Source organism: Elephas maximus, chromosome 1 (genome assembly GCF_024166365.1).
Source record: "Elephas maximus indicus isolate mEleMax1 chromosome 1, mEleMax1 primary haplotype, whole genome shotgun sequence".
Lineage (NCBI taxonomy): Eukaryota > Metazoa > Chordata > Mammalia > Proboscidea > Elephantidae > Elephas > Elephas maximus.
The window spans coordinates 112458399-112480663 of record NC_064819.1 but is presented as its reverse complement, the minus strand read 5'-3'; the positions used below and the strand labels follow the sequence as shown (position 1 = coordinate 112480663).

At 37.9% G+C, this 22265-nt stretch overlaps 1 protein-coding gene across 2 annotated transcripts in view; it reads right to left on the bottom strand.

Annotated features, from left to right (window-relative positions):
• Positions 1-22265, bottom strand: part of CD2AP (CD2 associated protein) — a 145683-nt gene that overhangs the window by 103666 nt on the left and 19752 nt on the right. Inside the window, exon 1 of one of the 2 annotated variants that reach the window (XM_049893818.1) lies at positions 872-974. The exons of the other annotated variant lie outside the window; for it this stretch is intronic. The gene's annotated coding sequence lies outside the window, so the exon portion shown is untranslated. Of the gene's footprint in view, positions 1-871; positions 975-22265 lie in introns of those variants that run through there. 2 annotated transcript variants of the gene reach the window in all.

The following is a 22265-nucleotide window of genomic DNA, read 5'->3' as shown; positions in this document are numbered from 1 at the left end:
TACACACATCCACACACATGCTCCCCACACACGCACATTCCCTAGCTCCGTCCACTGAAAGAGCCTGAAACCAGCAACAAATCAACAGCAATGAGCACACCTCATGTCCAAATTTTATACATACAACTTTCTACTAAAAGGACCAGGAATCTTTGGAAAAATGGCCAATTCCAGGCCTAAGGCAAGAAAAGTACCAGGTAACCCTGGGACACTGTGGTGTACCAGACAGCAAGAAAGAGCAAAAAGAAAGATGAGGCTATATCAAATGGACACAAAGAAGTGAGATCAAAAGGGCTCCCACTGGTCAATCAGGGCAATGTGAGCACCAAAATAAATAATGACAGTAATAGAAACCATGAATCTTTACAGATATAAATAAACCAATATTAATTTATTAAATTTGATGGTTATGATTATATAAAAGGTCCTCGGTTATAGAAATTACGCACTAAAGAATTCAGCTGAAAGACATCAGTCTGGGGAAAAAAATTATACTGTATTTACATTTCTACAACTTACTGTTTCAAAAGAAAAAAATTAAAAGCACGTGCACAAATTTGTATCTTCAACAAGATACAATAAAATTAATAAAATCAGAACCGAACACTACGGAAAAAGATATAAGAAAATTTTTTTAATTCTGGAAATTTTAATGCCTTCCAACATGTCTTATTAGTCCATTTTTTGTTTTCAGAAGTGGAGGATAAATCCAAGAAATCTTTCCCAAAAAGATCAACAAAAGATAAAGAAAATTAAGAAAGCAAAAATAAGACCAAACCCAAACCCCTTCCGTAGTCAATTCCAACTTATAGTGACCCCACTGGACAGAGTAAAATCGCCCCATGGGGTTTCCAAGGCTGTAAATTCTTACGGAAGAAGACTGCCACATCTTTCTCCTGCGAAGTAGCTGGTGGGTTCAAACCACTGATCTTTCAGTTAGCAGCTGAGTGCTTTAATCACTGCACCACCAGGACTCCTTAAAAATAAGACACAGAGTATCAATCCAGACAATCTAATACCCAATAAACAGGAGATCAGGAAAAAATAAAATGGAGACTTGACAATAAAATAATAATACAAGAAAAAACCCAAAGTTAAATGAAAAATCTTCAAACTCAGATTCATTAGTGTCCAGTAAAATGAACAAAGTAAGCATTTACATCTAGGTGAAATTTCATAAGGATTAACAGATCCTAGAAAGCTCTCTAAGAGGAAATTAAAAAGTGTATCTATAAAAGAATGAGAACCATATTAGAAGACTTCCCAGTTAGCAATACCAGATTCTAGAAAGAAAGAAAAATAGACAAATCCACTGAAGTATTAAAGGAAAACTAATTCCACATTTGGCCAAATCAACAGGGAAATACAGGCTGTAAAAATCACTTTCACACAGGCAAGGACAAAGAAAACTCCTGTGTATGAAACTGCATGATGTTATTCAGCAAAACAAGAACATAAACCAAAAAAGAGGAAGATGTGAAATTAAAGAACTAGCAGAATCAATCCTAGAGAATAAGAAAAGAAGTGCCAAGACAGTGATTGTGCAACAAATCTAAAGAACAAACAGTCTAGACTAAGCGCTTAGGAGACAGAAAGCTCTAGGAGGTATTTGGGGAGAAAGAGAGGTGAGAGATAAGTTGTGATATTTTATACTATCTTAAGAGTCAGGAACTCAAAGGGACAATGAAGCCAGATTAAAAAAAAAAAAAAAAAAAGTAATAAAGACAATTAGAGACTACTGAAAATTCACAGTTGCAGAACACAGAAATACAATCATATGTATTAACTGGCTGCACAGTGAAAAATATTTACATGGTCAAATCTGCCAGGCGCTCCTTGGAAACATATAGGGCAGTTCTACTCTGTCCTATAGGGTCGCTATGAGTTGGAATTGACTCGACGGCACTGGGTTTGTTTTTTTTTTTAATAATGTAGAAGCTACTATCTTTGAGGATCAACTTATAGCATAACAAAAGGACTAAATTATGGTTACAGAACAAAATACAAACATTAAATAGCCTTGATAAAGTAAAAGGATGGGGGAAGGAACAGTTGGTAAAGGAAAAAATAGAGGTACTAAGGAAAAAATAGAGGTGCTAATATCTTCGTTAGTCCAGAAATACTGTATTAGTTGCTGGAAAAAGAAATAAAGGTATATGTATATACTCTTAAATTAGAAGGCACACAATAGAGAAACAGAACTATGTTGGGATAAACGGAGAAGAGGTGAGAGATTACAGTAAGATAAATTATTACCTAGCATATCAACAACTCAAAACTTAAAAGTATTAAATAAAAAAAGCAGTAGGAATTTTTTAATTTTTATTGTGCTTTAAGCGAAAGTTTACAAATCGTCAGTCTCTCATACAAAAATTTATATACTCTTTGCTATATACTCCTAGTTGCTCTCCCCCACTGAGACAGCACATTCCTTCTCTCCACCCTCTATTTTTGTGCCCATTCACCCAGCTTCTGTCCCCCTCTGCTTTCTCATCTCTCCTCCAGACAGGGGCTGCCCACATAGTCTCATGAGTCTCCTTGATTCAAGAAGCTCACTCCTCACCAGTATCATTTTCTATCCCACAGTCCAGTCCAATCCCTGTCTGAAGAGTTGGCTTTGGGAATGATTCCTATCTTGGGCTAACACAAGATCTGGGGACCATGACCTCCAGGGTCCCCCTAGTCTCAGTCAGACCATTAAGTCTGGCCTTTTTAGAGAACTGGAGATCTGCATCCCACTTCTCTCCTGCTCCCTCAGGGGTTCTCTGTTGTGTTCCCTGTCAGGGCAGGCATCGGTTGTAGCCGGGCACCATCTAGTTCTTCTGGTCTCAGGCTGATGTAGTCTCTGGTTTATGTGGCCCTTTCTATCTCCTGGGATCATAATTACCTTGTGTCTTTGCTGTTCTTCATTCTCCTTTGCTCCCGGTGGGTTGAGACCAATTGATGCATCTTAGATGGCCGCTTGCTAGCATTTAAGACCCCAGACACCACTCTCCAAAGTGGAATGCAGAATGTTTTCTTAACAGATTTTATTATGCCAACTGACTTAGATGTCCCTTGAAACCATGGTCCCCAAGCCCCCACCCCTGCTACGCTGGCCTTCAAAGCGTTCGGTTTATTACGGGAACTTCTTGCTTTTGGTTTAGTCCAGTTGTGCTGACCTCTCCAGTATGGTGTGTTATCTTTCCCTTCACCTGAAATAGTTGTCTACTATCTAATTAGTGAATAACTCTCTCCCTCCCCACCCTTGTAACTACCAAAGAATATTTTCTTCTCTGCTTAAACTATTTCCTGAGTTTTTATAATAGTGGTCTCATACAATATTTGTCCTTTTGCAACCAACTAATTTCACTCAGCATAATGCCTTCCAGATTGCTCCATGTTATGAAATGTTTCACAGATTCATCATTGTTCTTTATCAATGCATAGTATTCCATTGTGTGAACACACCATAATATATTTATCCATTCATCTATTGATGGGCACCTTGATTGCTTTCATCTTTTTGCTATTGTGAACATGGGCTTGCATATATCTGTTCATGTAAAAGCTCTTCTTTCTCTAGGATATATTCCGAGGAGTGGGATTGCTGGATCGTATGGTAGTTCTATTTCTAGCTTTTTAAGGAAGCGCCAAATCGATTTCCAAAGTGGTTGTACCATTTTATATTCCCACCAGCAGTGTATACATGTTCCAGTCTCTCCACAACCTCTCCAACATTTATTATTTTGTGTTCTTTGGATTAATGTCAACATTGTTGGAGTGAGATGGTATCTCACTGTAGTTTTGATTTGCATTTCTCTAATGGTTATTGATTGTGAGCATTTCCTCATCTATCTGTTAGCTACCTGAATGTCATCTTTAGTGACATGCCTATTCATATCCTTTGCCCATTTTTTAATTGGGCTATTTGTCTTTTTGTTGTTGAGTTTTTACAGTATCATGTAGATTTCAGAGATCAGACGCTGATTGGAAATGTCATAGCTGAAAACTTTTTCCCAGTCTGTGGGTAATTTTTTTACTCTTTTGGTGAAGTCTTTGGATGAGCATAGGTGTTTGATTTTGAGGACCTCCCAGTTATCTAGTTTCTCTTCTGGTGTTTGTGCATTGTTAGTCATGCTTTGTATACTGTTTATGTCATGTATGAGGGCTCCTAGCGTTGTCCCTATTTTTTCTTCCATGATCTTTATTGTTTTAGACTTCATATTTAGGTCTTTGATCCATTTTGAGTTCGTTTTTTGTGCATGGTGTGAGGTATGGCTCTTGCTTCATTTTTTTGCAGATGGATATCCAGTTATGCCAGCATCATTTGTTAAAGAGACTGTCTTTCGCCCTTTTAATGGACTTTCGGCCTTTGTCAAATATCAGCTGCTCATATGTGGATGGAGTTATGTCTGGATTCTCAATTCTGTTCCATTGGTCTATGTATCTGTTGTACCAGCACCAGGGTGCTTCTGACTACTGTGGCAGTATAACAACTTCTAAAATCAGGTAGTATGAGGCTTCTCACTTTGTTCTTCTTTTTCAGTAATGCTTTACTTATCCAGGGCCTCTCTCCCTTCCATATGAAGTTGGTGATTTGTTTCTCCACCTCATTAAAAATGTCATTGGAATTTGGATCAGAAATGTATTATTTAGACATGAAAAAGAAAAAAAGAACAATTTAGACAGTTTAAAGTGGTAACCCTATGGAGAATAACCGAAAACCCAAACCCACTGCTGTCAAGTTGATTCTGACTCATGGCAACCCTATAGGTCAGAGTAAAACTGCCCCATAGAGTTTCCAAGGAGCACCTGGTGGATCTGAATTGCCAGCCTCTTGGTTAGCAGCCATAGAACTTAACCACTATGCCACCAGGGTTTCCAAAGCTTCTGGACAACAAGAATAGGAGTAAAAAACAGTGAGGTAAGAAAATACTGTTTTTCATTTAAGTCCTTTAATATTTTAGTGCTTTTTTTTTTTTTTAATACCATATGCAGGTATTCCTTTGGCAAGATTTTTTTTTAAAAAAAGAAGCAAGCATTAAAGTGACTTGTCCAATGTTATAGCAAAAGTGTAACACACGTATGTATGTGTTATAATTAAGAAATTCAGTATCGCAAAGAAAATCTATTATTTTATTTTAGAGAAAATGCCATATGGTAAATAAGGTTAAATTCTTGTTGTTTTATATTTATTTATACAACTATATTTATAATATAATCCTAAATAAAAAGGTCATAAAACATATGTATAGTACCAACCTGTTTTTGTAAAAAGAAACAAAACTATACATAGAAGGAGGTCTAAAGAGTAACATTTCAAAATGTTAATAAAGTTTTTCTGCTTGAATGAATATGAGATGCTGTTTACTTTACTATTTCCTTTTACTTTATGTGTAGTAAAGAATTCACCTTACCCAAAGTGAGGTCTGGCCTTTGCCCTCATCTCCTGGAAAGTGATCTCTTGAAGAACATTTTTTTTTTCCCTGGGGGCCATCAGCTACACTGGACAGTCTAACAATGTAATTTACGATGGGAGCTTTGGGCCACACAGTATCTTCTCTATGTCTGGAGACTAAAGGTCCACCACACGGGCAGTCAACTATGTCTCCCCAATAAAAACTCTGGACACCAAGGCTTGGGCGAGCTTCTGAACAATCAAGAAGTCCAAACAATTCCAAGCATTATGAACAAAAAATCTGCAAACCCAAAATAGTAAAACAAAGAGGAAAAAAACAGCAACACTTAGATTGACAGCTGACTTCTCAGCAGCAACAATGGAATCCACAAGGCAGCATATTAATATTTTCAACATGCAGAAAGAAAAAACTGCAAACAAAATCTACACCAGAGAAAATATCCTTCAATATGAACTAAAAAACTAAAGACACTTCTGACAAAAACTGGGAGCTTGCCACAGTAAAAGAAACTCCCTTACGGATGTTCTCAATGCAGAACAAAGGAAAGGAAAAAGATCCAATATGTAAAATGTGTCAGAGATACAGAAAGGAAACAAAGGTAAAAGAAATGGTAACCTATAATATATAAATATTAAATGTATAATAATTTGAGGGGTTTAAAAATACAGAAAGATTATAGTAATAAGCAGAAGTAGCATAAATTCAGTTAAGCAAAAGTGTTCTAAGATCCTTGCATGGCATAAAACCAAAAAAAAAAAAAACCTGTTGCCATCAAGTCAAATTAACATTAGACTTTTATAAGAATGAGTATAGTAATCGCTAAAATATCAGAAAGAGTACAAAAATGCCAAACATTTTGGGAGGAAGAATGAAAAGATTAAAAATCTCAATTTCCAGTTTCAGCTCCAACATGTAAAAAGCTTGAAGTTGTTACTCCCACCCTTACAAGAAAAAAGCTAAGGACCATTCTGACTAGGATCACAATAGAGGGTTCCAGACAAAGCAAGAGAAAAATTTTAGAACAAAAAATCAAATTCACAAAAAAGCCCCGACTTACTGGTCTGAGAGAGACTAGAGGAACCTACAACACCCTTCTGAACTGGAAGTGAAGCCATTCCCAGAAATCACCTTTCAGTCAAACCAGACACAGGTCCATAAAAGAAACAATAACACCCTAGAGGAACATGTTCCTTAGAACAATTGTAAGAGAGCAAAAGGGCAACATTTGCCCAAAAGCAATGGTGAGAAGGCAGGAAGGGGTAGAAAATCGGGTGAAAGGAAACTGGGAACCAAGGACGGAAATGGGGAGAGTGCTGACACATTGTCGGAAATGAAACCAATGTCAGGGAACACTTTATGTACAAACTATCCAATGGGAAACTAATTTATTCTGTAAACTTTCATCTAATGCACGACAAAAATTTTTTAAAAAAAGCTGAACAAACTGAAAATCTTTCTTGGACCTATTAGAAAATTGAGGACATCAGGCAAACCACCACTCCAAAATCTAGAAAGACAAGCATAGCTGGAAAGTCACAGACAAAATTTACTTGCCTGGGGTAGAAGTCACTGAGTTACAAACTGGTGGAAACAATACTAAGTCTTCTAGGGCTGCCATAACAAATTACCACAAATGGGGCAGTTTAAAACAGCAGAAATTTATTCTCTCACAGTTCTGGAGCCCAGAGTATGAAATGAAATTTTCAACAAGGCTGGCTCCTTCTAGCAGCTCCAAGAGAGGGAATTCTCTCCATACCTGTCTCCTAATTTCTGGTGGCTGCCAGTAATCCTTGGCATTCTTTGGCTTTCATAACTCCAATCTCTGTCTCTGTCTTCACATGGCCTTCCCCTCTGGGTCCGTGTGTCTCAATCTCCCTCTCCTTACTACCATAAAAACCAAAAACCAAAAAAACCAAACCCAGTGCCGTCGAGTCATAGCAACCCTATAGAACAGGGTAAAACTGCCCCATAGAGTTTCCAAGGAGCATCGGTCCTTAAATTTAGGGCTCATCCTAAATCCAGATGGTCTCATCTTGAGGCTTTTAATTGAATCTGCAAAGACCCTATTTCCAAATAATGTCACATTCACAGTAACAGAGGGTTAGGAACTGGGCATATCTTTTATGGAGAGGTCACAATTCAACCCACTACGAACATATAAATGGTAATTTTGACGGATTGCTGGACTCAGTGTACAACAGCATGAGAGTGGTAAGCGCTTGTCGGTCCCAGTCTTAGGAGAGTCCCCACATTTCCCTGGTTTCAACTTCAGGAAACCTACCAGGTTCTCCTGGTGAAGAGCCAAGAAAGATTCCCTCTGGTTCTGGCAGGGGAGGGGTAAAGTAAACTAACCACTGTGAAACACACCCAGAGCATTCTCCATAACAAAGGCCTACTATCCAGGGGAGAACACTTTACCAAGGCCTAACTTAGCCCACCTGCAGGAAGGGCACTTCTTTGACCCCAGTCCCCTCTAACCTCTCTGTCTCTCTTAAGGAGGGGGAGAGGAAAAGCTAGCAAATACTTGTGTAAGGCAGAGCCCAAGAACAGAGGCCCACTAAAAGACTGAGATTTAGTTGTTAGATTAAAGAATGCGACCCTTCCTCCACACTTTACCATCACTCCAGTGGGCCTCCAGGGTAGTAACAGTGGATTAGAGCCGAAAGAGCTGCAAGATACAGGTTCTATCTGAGGAGTAATTCTTAGGGAAAACCAAAGACAACACAGGCGACAAAAGTAAGGACATTAGAGAAATTTGAGCCTCTGGCACTTAGAGCTACAACAAACATTACATACTGTTCAACTCCTTGTTACTCCCTGCTAGATGAACATAAAACATCACAGTAAAGCTCTAGTTACCTAAATTCCTATTACCAAATACACCATATCTGGTCTTCAAAAAAATTACAAGGCATACTAAAACAAAGCAAGCATCAGAACCAGATTCAGATATGACACTGATGCTAGAATTATCAAACAGGGAATTTAAAACAACTGATTAATATGTTAAGGGCACTAAAAGGAAAAAATAGACAACATGTAAGAACAGACAGGTAAACACAGAAATGGAAACTCTAAGAAATGATCAAAAGAAATGCTAGAAATCAAAACCACTAACAGAACTAAAAAATGCCTTTCATGGGCTCATCAGTAGACCAGACAGGGACAAGGAAAGAACCAGTGAGCTTAAAGACAGACCAACAGAAACATCCCAAGCTGAAACTCAATGAGAAAAAAAAATGAAAAAAACAGAAGAGAACACCCAAGAACTATGGAACAATGTCAGTGAAGGAAGTGGGGTGGAGGGAGGCGTACCTACCTGGTGCCCCAGGGTAGTGCAAATGGTTAAGCACTCAACAACTAACCATAAGGTTGGCAGTTAGAACTCACTACGAGGTGCCGCAGAAGATAGGCCTGGCAATCTGCTTCTGAAAAGGGCACAGCCTTGAAAACCCTATGAAGCACAGTTCCTATTCCATTAACACGTGGGGTCACCATGAGTCAGAACTGACCCGACGGAAACTGGTGATGAAGAGGTACAAAGATATGAATTACAACAGACTTCTCATTAGAAACCATGCAAGCAACAAGAGGGGTGAAATATCTAAAGTGTTAAATAAAACAAAAAAACACTAACCTAAAATTCTATATCCAATGAAATTATCTAAAGTAAAGGAGTAAAGGACTTTCTCAGGCAAACAGAAACAGGAATTCATCACCACACACCTATCCCGCAAGAAATGTTAAAAGAAGTTCTCTGGGGAGAAAAAAAATGTTAGAAACTTGAACCTATGTTAGGAATGGAAGAGTGTCAGAGAAGGAACAAACGAAGGTAAAACAAAATCTTTATTTTTCTTATTTTTAACTGATCTAAAAGATAACTGTCCACATATAATAGTAACCATGTACTGGGTAATTACAGAATTTGGATAGGTAAAATGCAGGACAGAGAGAGGAGTTGGAAACACTCTACACATGATGAGGTAAAGTGCTTTCTGAAGGTGGGCTTAGATTAATTACAAATCTGAATTACAAATTCCAGGATAAACATTAAAAAAAAAAAAACCCATCTTCTTAAAAGTATAACAGATATGCTGACAGCAGATAAAATGGACGTATATAAAATAGTCAAAACGAGAAAAGAACTATATAGTAGACAAGCGTCAACTCTGGTGAAGCAAAAGACAACATACAATATATGGGAAGTCAGTACAACTTGATCAAGGCAAAGTCACAGAAGCTTCCTAGACACATCCAAACACCTTGAGTGACCCAGTTACCAGGACTGAGGGCTGGGGATCATAGTCTTGGGGGACATCTAGGTTAACTGGCATAGCAAAGTTCATAAGGAAAATGTTCTACGTTCTACTTTGGTGAGTAGCACCCGGGGTCTTAAAAGGTTGCAAGCAGCCATCTAAGATAGATCTATTGGTTCCATCCCATCTGGAGCAGAGGAGAATGATGAAAACCAAAGACACAAGGAAAATAATAGACCAAAGGACTAATGGACCACATGAACCACTGCCTCCACCAGCCTAGACCGTAAGAAATAGATGGTGCCCACCTACCATCACCGACCGCTCTGGCAGGGATCACAATAGAGGGTCCCAGATAGAGCAGGGTAAAATGTAGAACAAAATTCAAATTCACAAAAAAAAAAAAAGACACAGAGTTACTGGTCTGACAGAGAAGAAGGAACCCCCAAGACTATGGTCCCCGGACACCCTGCTAACTCAACTGAGCCATCCCAAAGTCCACTTATCAGCCAAAGATTAGCCAAGTCTATAAAACAAACAACAACACGTGAGAAATGCGCTAATTCTTAGCTCAATCAAGTATATGAGACCAAACAGGCAATACTTGCTCAAAAGCAAAGACAAGAAGACACAAAGGGATAGGAAAACTGGACTAATAGACATGGGGAACCAGGGGTGAAAGGGGGAGAGTGCTGACATATTGTGGGGACTGCGATCAATGTCACAAAACAATCTGTGTATAAATTTTTGAATGAGAAACTCATTTGCTCTGTAAACTTTTACCTAAAGCACAATAAAAATTTTAAAAAGCATTAACAGAAAACAGAAAAACAGAGGAAAATCGATGAAATGAAAACTAGTTCTTCAAAAAAAATCAATAAAGGTGATAAATTTCTAGAAAGTACAACCAAGGGAGGCGGATTCGAATTACTAATATTAGGAATGAAAGATGGACTATCACATGGATCTCACATTCATTAAAAAGATAATAAAGGAAAACTACAAACAAGGCTGCACACACACAAAATTTCAAGTTTGGTAGTTTGGTTTAATATAACCTGAACACTATTTTTAAAATTGAATTTGCAGTTAAAAATCTGTTAGAAAAAAAGAAAATCTCCAGGCTCATATGGTATCACTAGCAAATTCTACCAAATATTTAAAGAAGAAATAATACCAATTTTACATAATGAGAGACGACTACACACCTATTAAACCAAAAAACCAAACCCAGGGCCGTCGAGTCGATTCCGACTCATTGCGACCCTATAGGACAGAGCAGAACTGCCCCATAGAGTTTCCAAGGAGCGCCTGGCGGATTCGAACTGCTGACCCTTTGGTTAGCAGCCGTAGCACTTAACCACTATGCCACCAGGGCTTCCACACACCTATTAGAATGTCTAAAATAAAAAAAATAAAAAACACAGACAAGGATCTGAAACAACTGGAATTCTAATATATTGCTGGTGGCAATACAAAATGGTACAGCCAATTTGGAAAACAGTTTAGCTGTTTCTTATAAAATTAAACATGCACTTACCATACGACCCAGAAATCCCACTCCTAGCTGTATATACTCTGTTGTTACCAGCTGCTGTCAAGTCAGCCCCCATCTCATGGAGGCCCATGTGTTACAGAGTACAACTGCTCACTCTATAGGGTTTTCCTGGCTCTAGTCTTTGCAAAAGCAGGTCACCAGGCCTTTTTCTGCAACACCATTAGGTGGGTTCAATCCACCAAACCTTTAGGTTAACAGTCGAGTGAAACCATTTGTGCCACTCAGTGACCTTTACATATGTACTCTAAAACCCAAGTAAAAATTCACATTCACATAAAATCTATGTTCACGTATATATACAAGAATACAAAGCTCTATGCTCTATTCTGTTTGTCTGTTGGGTACAGGTTTTTTATTTGGGAAGTGACCCTAGGCAGCAGGAGTGAAGGAGAGGGAAGAGTGAGACAAAGTAGAAGGAAAAGCCATCATAGAGGGTGTGATTCTACAGAGGAAGACTTCTGAGAAGTGTACAGAATGTCTCCCAGAATTGTCCACCTGAACAACAGGAAGCTGGAGCATTTGTCCACTAACTCAGGTCCCCCATTGGTTGAAGGCTGCCCCCAGTGGTGTTAAGTCCCTTTACTGCCAGGCTGGTGCCTGTAAGAAGGCTAAACAGGCTTTTGTGAGAAGGCTCTGAAACAGAAAATCAGAGAGGCCCAAAGCCTACCACCTGCAGTGGAAATTGTCAAAGTCACAGCCTTCACGAAATCAGAGGTGGGGAAAAGGGAAGGATATAGGACACCAAGAGCCTCTGGCACGTATCAGTTCTATTCTTAACTGCCAAAAACTGGAAAAAATCCAAATGTCCTTCAATGAATGAATGGATAAGCAAGCTGTAGTATGCTCATAAAATGGGTGGAATACCCTTCAGCAATAAAAAGGAATGAACTATTGATACACACAACAAAGACTGTGAATCTCAAGGGCGTTATGCTAATTGAAAGAGGCAAACGTAAAAAGATTACATACGCCATGATTCCATTTATATGACATTCTCTGAAAGACAAAACTATAGAGACGGAGAACAGGTCCATGATTGACACAGGTTGGGGTGGAGGAAGGCTATGACTACAAAGGGATAGTTAGTTTTTTTGAGGTATTAGAACATTTCTATACTGATTCTGTGCTGGTTACTAGAACCTATACATGCATCAAAATTCATAGAACTGTACATCCCCAAAAAGTCCATTTTCCTGTATGTTAACTTGGCGAGTAAAATAAAGAACAACCATGTAGAGAAGTAACCTATCTTTCTGTAACACTATTAAGAGTAAATAATTATATTTCTGACATCAAGAGGGATATGGCGAAACAAATTATGCTAATTCTATACAAGTAGACACAGAAAGTTGTTCATGACAAATGAAAAGTATGTTATAAAATGGCATGTATCATAGTCTTATTTTTCCTAAAAGGACAAAAAGGCACAGGCTTAGAAATTTCTGAGTAAATTCATAAGCCAAAATGTTAACAGTTGTTATTTCTGAGTGGTGAGATAACTGGAATTTTAAAAATTTTCTTTAACTTTCTAAATTGTCCAAATACTTAACTTAAAAAATGTATTACTTTTAGTTAGAATAGGGCTATTTACTTAAGAGAGACAGAGAGAAAATGACAGATATTTACAATGTATTGTCAAGAGAAAAAAACAGGTTTCAAATTATGTAAAAAATAAAGTATATATGTATTTATACACTGGAATATATACCATAAGAAAAGTCTGGAAGGATATATAACCACATTGATAGGGAAATATCTCTGGGTAGGTCTCCCCACATTATCATTATTTGAATTCTCTTACTTTTTTATGAAAAATATAAATTACATAATTTCAAAAGCAAAATTTTCATCATAAAAATACTGACATACTAAAAATCTGAAGTAACTTCCGTATGAAACAATAGTTGACTGCTTTAATTAAATATGGTAAAATTATAGGCTTTAATTATTAAAAAAAATTATGTTTTAGGAAAATATGCACAATAAAATTTCAAATGAATAAGGCACTCAATATAGGTTTACAGGTCTCTTACAGATAAACAATTTTATAATCAGAAATATGTTATTAAAGTCTGTATCCCATGTCTGCTGTGTTTGCAGAATGTTAGTGCGGCAGAACCCTAATCATTCAACAGTGTTCCTTACTATAATGCCATTCCTTTCCAATGAGAGTTTCATTCCAGGGTAATCCAGGAGAGTATCTCTGCCTGACGTTATGCCACATTATGTTCCACAGTACACACCAAAACTTTTCACCTAGCTGTAGAGTCAGCTAATGGATTTCTGATGTATTAACTGTTTCAACCCTACAGGCATCATAAAAAAGGCATAAATCCCATTCTCCCTCCTCTTTCTTTGATAGGATTCTCTTGTAATACAGTTGGGGACCAAATTCAATATGAAAAGGTTATCCCCAATCTCACGAATTACTCCAATATCACTCTTAGAAACTGCAAATTCCACACAACAAGTCATACGAAACAAGAAATCCTGACTTACAAATGCACAATTTTCAAGTTTCTGACTACTTCCAGCACTATATCCAGACATCGTTTTGCTACTGTCCATAAGGTTTTCACTGGCCTTTTTTTTTTTTTTCCAGAAGTAGATGGCCAGGTCCTTCTTCCTAGTCTGATGTAGTCTGGAAACCCCACTAAAACCTGCCCACCATGAGTGACCCTGCTGGTATTTGAAATACCTGTGGCATACCTTCCAGTATCACAGCAACACTCAAGACACCACAGTAAGACAAACTGACAGACAAGTGGTGGCAAAGGACCTGGCAATGTTTTGTTCTGTTGTACACGGGGTCACTGTGAGTCAGAGCCAACTTGACAGCACCTAACAACAACTAACCTGACTACTTAAAAAATAAATAAATAATTTTTTTTTTTAACTACTTAAACATTCAGTTTAATAGTAGTATTAACTCTTAGCAATCTACTTAATTATAGTGTCTATATCTGGATGGGAGCCCTAGTGGTACTGTGGTTAAGAGATCCATTGCTAACCAAAAGGCTGGCAGTTCGAATCTATCAGCTGCTCCTTGGAAACCTTTTGGGGGCAGTTCTACCCTGTCCTATAAGGTCACTATGAGTCAGAATTGACTCAAAGGCAAGGAGTATGTTTTTGTTTTTTTTGTTTTGGTATATTTGGATGAGAACAATTGCTAAGTACTCCAGTATCCTTTACAATATTTTACCTTTTCTTCAAAATATTATAGTGGTAAGTTATGAAGGGTGTGGCAAAGAATATGTTCCAACAGTAAAATGTCAGTTCACTACAATAAACTACTCTTTAAAGTACTCTTTAAATTATTTTAGCCATCTTGCAGGAGAATTATACTGAAGTGACTTACCTTTTACTCACCTTATTTTAACAAATCTCTACATGATATAAAGAAATAAAACTTAGGTTTAAACATAGAAAAACAGGGGTAAATATTAAGGTAACCGGAAAGGAGACTAACAATCCTACTCATCAAAGTAAAATACAAGAAAAACATGGAGACTCAGCAGAAACAAAATCAACAACAACGAATAAGAGGAAAAGAATAAACTACTCAGTACAAAAAATTAAGTGGGAAAAACAAACTGTAAACAACACACAAAAAAAGACATCAAAATGACAGCATTAAACTCATAACTCATACCTATCCATAATTACACTGAATGTAAATGGACTAAAGGCACCAATAAAGAGACAGAGAGTGGCAGAATGGATTAAAAAAACACAATCTGTCTATATGCTGCCTACAAGAGACACATCTTAGAGACACAAACTAAAAGGATGGAAAAAAATATATCAAGCAAACAACAATCAAAAAAGAGCAGGAGTGGCAATATTAATTTCTGACAAAATAGACTTTGAAGTTAGATCTACCACAAAGGGCAAGGAAGGACACTATGTAATGATTAAAGGGACAATATACCAGGAGGATATAACCATATTAAGTATTTATGCACTCAATGACAGGGCTGCAAGATACAGAAAACAAACTCTGACCGTATTGAAACGTGAGATAGACACCTCCACAATTATAGTAGGAGACTTCAACACACCACTTTCAGTGAAGGACAGAACATGGAGAAAGAAGCTCAATAAAGGCACGGAAGATCTAAATACCACAATCAGCCAACTTGACCTCATAGACATATACAGAACACTCCACCCAACAGCCACCAAGTATACTTCGTTTTTCAACACACACGGAACATTCTCTACAATAGACCATATATTAGGTCATAAAGGAAGCCTCAGCAGAATCCAAAACATCAAAATATTACAAAGCATCTTCTCTGAACATAAGGCCATAAAAGTGGAAATCAATAACAGAAAAAGCAGGGAAAAGAAAATCAAACACTTGGAAACTGAACAATATCCTGCTCAAAAACGACTGGGTTATAGAAGACATCGAGGATAGAATAAAGAAATTCATAGAATTCAATGAGAATGAAAACAGTTCCTATCAGAACCTTCAGGACACAGCAAAAGCAGTGCTCAGAGGTCAATTTATATCAATAAATACACATACACAAAATGAAGAAAGGGCCAAAATCAAAGAATTGTCCCTACAACTTGAACAAATAGAAAGAGAACAACAAAAGAAACCCTCAGGCACCAGAAAAAAAAAAATAATAATAATAATTAGAGCAGAAGTAAATGAAATAGAGAACAGAAAACAACTGAAAGAGTTAACAAGACCAAAAGCTGGTTCTTTGACAAAATTGATAAGCGACTAGCCAAACTGACAAAAGAAAAACAGGAGAGGAAGCAAATAACCCGAATGAGAAATGAGATGGGCAATATTACAACAGACCCAATTGAAATTAAAAGAATCATATCAGATTACTATGAAAAATTATACTCTAACAAATTTGAAAACCTAGAAGAAATGGATGAATTCCTAGAAACACACTACCCGCCTAAACTAACACAAACAGGTAGAACAACTAAATAGACCCATAACAAAAGAAGAGATTGAAAAGGTAATCAAAAAACTCCCAACAACAACAAAAAAAGCTCTGGCCCGGATGGCTTCACTGTAGAGCTCTATCAAACTTTCAGAGAAGAGTTAACACCACCACTACTAAAGGTATTTCAGAGCACAGAAAAGGACAGAATACTCCCAAACTCATTCTATGAAGCCAGCATATCCCTGATACCAAAACCAGGTAAAGGCACCACAAAAAAAGAAAATTACAGACCTATATCCCTCATGAACACAGACGGAAAAATCCGCAACAAAATTCTAGCCAATAGAATTCAACAACATATCAAAAAAATAACTCACCATGACCAAGTGGGATTCATACCAGGTATGCAAGGATGGTTCAACAAATCTCTACACAAAAGTCCTATTTTTACTTCAAAACAGTACACAAGTGTTTCTTCCAGTAAGATTAACTTATTCTTTAAAAATTAATTTGCTGTAAAAAAGGTACTTTTAAATCTATGTTAAAGCATTATACTTTAACATTTCTCAGATTAAACTACATTAGAAAAGTCAACAAACCTCCAAATAAATTCAGCCTACATAAAAAGGTGTTTCCCAATATATTGACATCCATACTTTAAAACCAAACACTGAAATTATGCTTATTTTACTGACCGGTTTTATTAAACTTCCTCCAATAGAAGTAGCATGTGTATGGTTAGCTTATCCAGCAACCCACTTCCAAAGCATCTCAAAAGACTGAATACCTCAAAGAACCTTCTTAGGGTGAGCAAAAAAATAATGTGGAGGCACCAGAAAGTAGAATACATAAAGAGATTTATCAATTCAACACTATAAAAGAGCCAGTGCAGAGTTAGGCCAAATTCAAAGGCCCAGACACACGTGCGAACCTATAAAACAGGGCTGGTTCTTGCTGCAAAGTTATATCTAAAACTCTCAACAAAATGTACAAATTCCTATTAAAAAAAAATTACAGCTATGGAATCAAACTCACAACAGCAAGCCAAAAGATTAGATAGGAACATTAGGGTGCAGTCAGTTTGTATTACTGGAAGAACAACTCGGAAAAGGAGGGTAAGAATGGTTACACAACTCAAAGAATGTAAGCAATGTCACCAAACTGTACATGCAGAAATTGATGAATTAGTGTATGTTTTGCTGTGTATATCCTCAACAACAAAATTAATAAAATTTTAAAACATAAAGAAAAGAATATGATCAAAGATGTATATACAAAAAGTTTCAAAGCGGTGGCATAATAACAAAAACCACTCAACCACCAACAGCTGACAGTTGGCTCACAGTTTTCAAGCTGTGCTCAGTAAAGTCCTAGAGTTAAACAGAGCGACAACCAGTGGGGTCAAAAGCAGATGAAGTCATTAAAATTCTGGATTCCATATTTCCAATTCAAATAGTTATGCTTTTGTCTATTTTACACATTAAGTTCTAACTAGGATTCACATTTTCCCGTGATTGACAGTCTACCTCAACTAGAATTCAAGATCCATGAAGAATCTATCCACGAGTAGTACACTCCCAGGTTATTAAAACCTAGCATAGTATTCGGCTCATACCAAAACCACCCATTGCCAAGTTGACTCTGACTCATAGAGACCTAAGGACAGAGTAGAACTGCCCCATAGGGTTTCCAAGGCTATAATTCTTCACAGAAGCAGACTGCCACAGATTTCTCTGGGGCAGTGTCTGGTGGGTTCATACCACCAACCTCTTGGTTAGCAACCAAGTGCTTAAACACTTTGCCACCAGGGCTCCATTCAGGTCATAAAAACCAAAAAAACAAACCTGTTGCTGTCAAGTCGATTCCAACTCACAGTGACCCTAGAGGACAGAGTGGAGCTGCTTCACAGGGTTTCCAAGGAACGCCTGGTGGATTCGAACCGCCAACCTTTTGGTTAGCAGCTGTAGTTCTTATTCAGCTCAGAATGGATGTTTAATATATGGATGATGTTTGTTGTGGATTTAAGTTTTTTTTTTTTCCCCTCTGGTTAAAAACAAGTTTGAAAGCTATAATAATTAGAAAATTGAATACATATCAAACCAAAAATCAAACCCGTTGCCATCAGGTCAATTCCAACTCATAGCAGCCCTATGGGACACAGCAGAACTGCCCCATAAGGTTTCCAAGGAGTGGCTGGTGGAGTCTAACTACTTTTTGGTCAGCAGCCGAGCTCTTAACCACTGCACTACCAGGGCTCCTGAGTAAATATAAAAACCGAAAAAAACCAAACCCATTGCTGTGGAATCAATTCCAACTACCAAGGGTTGGCAAATTACGGCCTGTGGGCTAAATCTGACCTACTGCCTATTTTTGTAAATAAAGTTTTATCAAAACAAAGCCACTCACTTACATATTGTCTATGGCTGCTTTTCTGCTACAATGACAGAGTTGAGTAGTTGTGACAGTGACTGTACGGCCCATGAAGCTGAAAATATTTACTAACTAGTCCTAAACACATTAAAAAGTTTGCTGACCCCTGCTCCATGCAATACAACTACACAGCCATTAAGAATAATGAAACAAAGATAACACATGAAAATGTTCATGATGTGATGTTAAGTATAAAAAAGAATTAAAAAACAAAAACAAAACAATGGTAAGTGCTGGTGAGAATGTGGAGCAACAGGAAGGGTCCTACACAACTGATGAGAACAGAAATTGTTACAACCACTTTAGAAAAGAGTTTGGCATTACCTACTAAAATTGTAGGTACATATGTCCCCTGACATATAAAAAAAAAACCCTTTATACAGACATAACTTCACTCCTAGCATTCACCCAATCAAAATGAGTGCCCACTGCACTAAAAGATATAGTAAAACAATGCTCATGGCAGTATTATTCACAATACACACAAACTGGAAACAACCCAAACATCCACCAAAAGTAGAGTGAATAAATAACTTGTAGTATATTCATTTTGGGGGCACTGGGTTGGGTTTTTAGTATATTCATACAATGAAAAACAATCATCAGAGGGACTTCTGAGGGGCTGGTAATATTTTATTGCTTGATCTGGGTGATGGTTACATAGCCATGTCCACTTACAGATAATCCACTGATTTGTGTACTTTTCAGTATATATGTCATTCTTCAATAAAAATGCTTTAAAAAATAAAAATATATTTTTTAAATCATATGAATTACTCAAGAGATTAAAACATCAAAAGACCAATAATATAGGAATAAAATAAAAAAGTGTTCTAAAACGGCCTCAAAATCAGTTCCCAAAAGTAGACATTTATTTACAGGTTATTCTTGCAAAACTGCCAGAGAAGACAAATCAAGCCTACAATGCTCCACTATTTAAAAAACACTCCTAAATGACATTAAGCTCAAAGATGGCACTGAGTAATATACTTTCTCAAATAGATAGGGTTCTAAATAAAATGCCAATAAAGAGGCTTCAACTGCATAATTGGGTAATTAGCCACCATAACCAAGCTGGGTCTATCACAGGACAAGTGTAATCTTGGGAAATCTAATTTTTTGCATAATTAGGCAAAATAAGAAAAACTACACGATCCACACAGTGTCTAAAACAGTATTCAAAAAAATGAAGCGCATGTGTGTACGTGTGCCCACACCGATACACACGTGCCCCACCCCTCTACTCCCAATAAAGAGAGCTCCTAGGGTCATCACGAGTCAGAGTAGATTCAACAGCACACAACAAGAGTAGCAGCATGACAACAACTCAACCCCAAAAACATGTGCTCTGGAGCTAAACTAACAACCGTCTCTCTCAGGGTAACTAGATTTATAGCATGTAAATTCAGAACTGATTTATATTATGGCAGTGGTTCTCAACAGGGATAAAGTGCCCCCTTCAGAGTTTCTCTTTTTATATGGCCCTTCTGGCCATGGTTTTATAACTCCCATAAAATAACTGACTGGGACTATGCAAATAAAGTATGCAAAAACCCTTGCAGGGATTAGTTAATTACTATGCAAACAAGGTGACTACGGCCTATCTAGGGGATTGGTTAGTTAACGGTCTTGCTGGGGGATGAAGGAGGCGGTAACACCTTGAAATTGATAAGAAGCTTCCTATATAAGCAGTTCATTCAACAGAGGTTTTGAGAGAGGGACACAGAGACAGAAGAAGCTGTAACACTAAAGACAGCAAGAAACAACATGAGCTAGAGGCACTAATGCAAGGCATTAACAGGATACAAACCACAATCACCAACACACAAGCTCCAGAGGATAAGCTATATAACTGGGATCTTCTAAAAATTAAACACTTCTGCTCATCAAAAGACCTCATCAAAAGAATAAAAAGAGAACCTACAAGCAGGGAAAAAAATTCTGGCTATTAAAAATCAGAAAAAGGTCTAATCTCTAAAATTTACAGGAAAATCCAACACCTCTACAACAAAAAGCCAATACAATTAAAAAATGGGCAAAGGAAATGAACAGACACTTCAACAAAGAAGACATTCCTGTGGCCAAGAGACACATGAAGAAATGCTCAAGATCTCTAGCCATTCCAAAAACCGAACCCAAACCCACTGCCACTGAGTCAATTCCGACTCATAGCAACCCTATAGGACAGAGTAGAACTGTCCCATAGAGTTTCCAGGGAGCACCTGGCGGATTCGAACTGCCGACCTCTTCGTTAACAGCCGTAGCACTTAACCACTAGGCCACCAGGGTTTCCCTCTAGCCGTTAAAGAAATGCAAATCAAAATTACAATGAGATACCATCTCAACCCAGCACTACTGGCACGAATCAACAAAACTGGAAATAAAAAATGTTGGAGAGGCTACGGGGAGATAGGAACTATTACGCACTGCTGATGAGAATGTAAAATGATATAACCATTTTGGAAAACAATACGGCACTCCCTTAGAAAGCTAGAAATACCATACGATCCAGCAATCCCACTTCTGAGAATATATCCTGGACCGCTCGTGTGGAGCAGTCACACAAACAGACATTTGCACACCTATGTTCACTGCAGCATTGTTCACAAGAGCAAAAAGATGGAAACAACCTAGATGCCTATCAACAGACGAATGGATAAACAAACTGAGGTACATACACACAATGCAGTATTACACAACGTTAAAGAACAATGATGAATCTGTGAAGCATCTCATAACATGGATGAATCTGGAGGGCATTACGCTGAGTGAAATAAGTCAATCACAAAACGGCAAATATTGTATGAGACCACTACTGTAAAAACTCATGGTAAGGTTTACATACAAAAAAAAACAATCTTTGATGGTTACCAGGGAGGGGAGGAGCAGGGATGGAAAAACACTTAATAGACAAGTGGTAACTTTGGTGAAGGGTATAGACAGTACACCATACCTGGGAAGCCAGCACAACCAGTATAAGGCAAGGTCATGGTAGCTCCATAGACACATCCAAACTCCTAAGGGACCAAATTGTTGGGCAGAGGGCTGTGGGGACCATGGTCTCGCGGAATACCTAGATCAATTGGCATACCATAGTTTATAAAGAATATGTTCTATATTCTACTTTGGTAAGTAGCATCTGGGGTCTTAAAAGCCTGTCAGTGGCCATCTAGGATACTCCACTGGTCTCATCCCTTCAGGCGTAAGGAAGGATAAAGAAAACTAAAGATACAAGGGAAAGATTAGTCCAAAGGACTAAGTAACCACATCTACTTCAGCCTCCACCAGGCTGAGTCCAGTAAAACTAGATGGTGCCTGGCTACCACCAGTGACTGCTCTGACAGGGATCACAATACAGAGTCCAGGACAGAGCTAGAGAAAAATGTAGAACAAAATTCTAACTCAAAAAGAAAGACCAGGCTTGCTGGCCTGACAGAACTGGACAAACACTGAGAGTGGCCCCCGAATACCCTTTCAGCTCAGTAATGAGGTCACTCCTAAGGTTCACCTTTCACCCAAAGACGGAACAGGCCCATGGAACAAAACAAGACTAAAGGGGCGCACCAGCCCTGGAAGGCAGGAGGGAACAGGAAAGCTGGTAATAGGGAACCCAGGGTTGAGAAGGGTGAATGTTGACGTGGCATGGGGTTGCTAACCAATGTCACAGAACAACGTGTATACTAACTGATGAGAAACTAGTTTG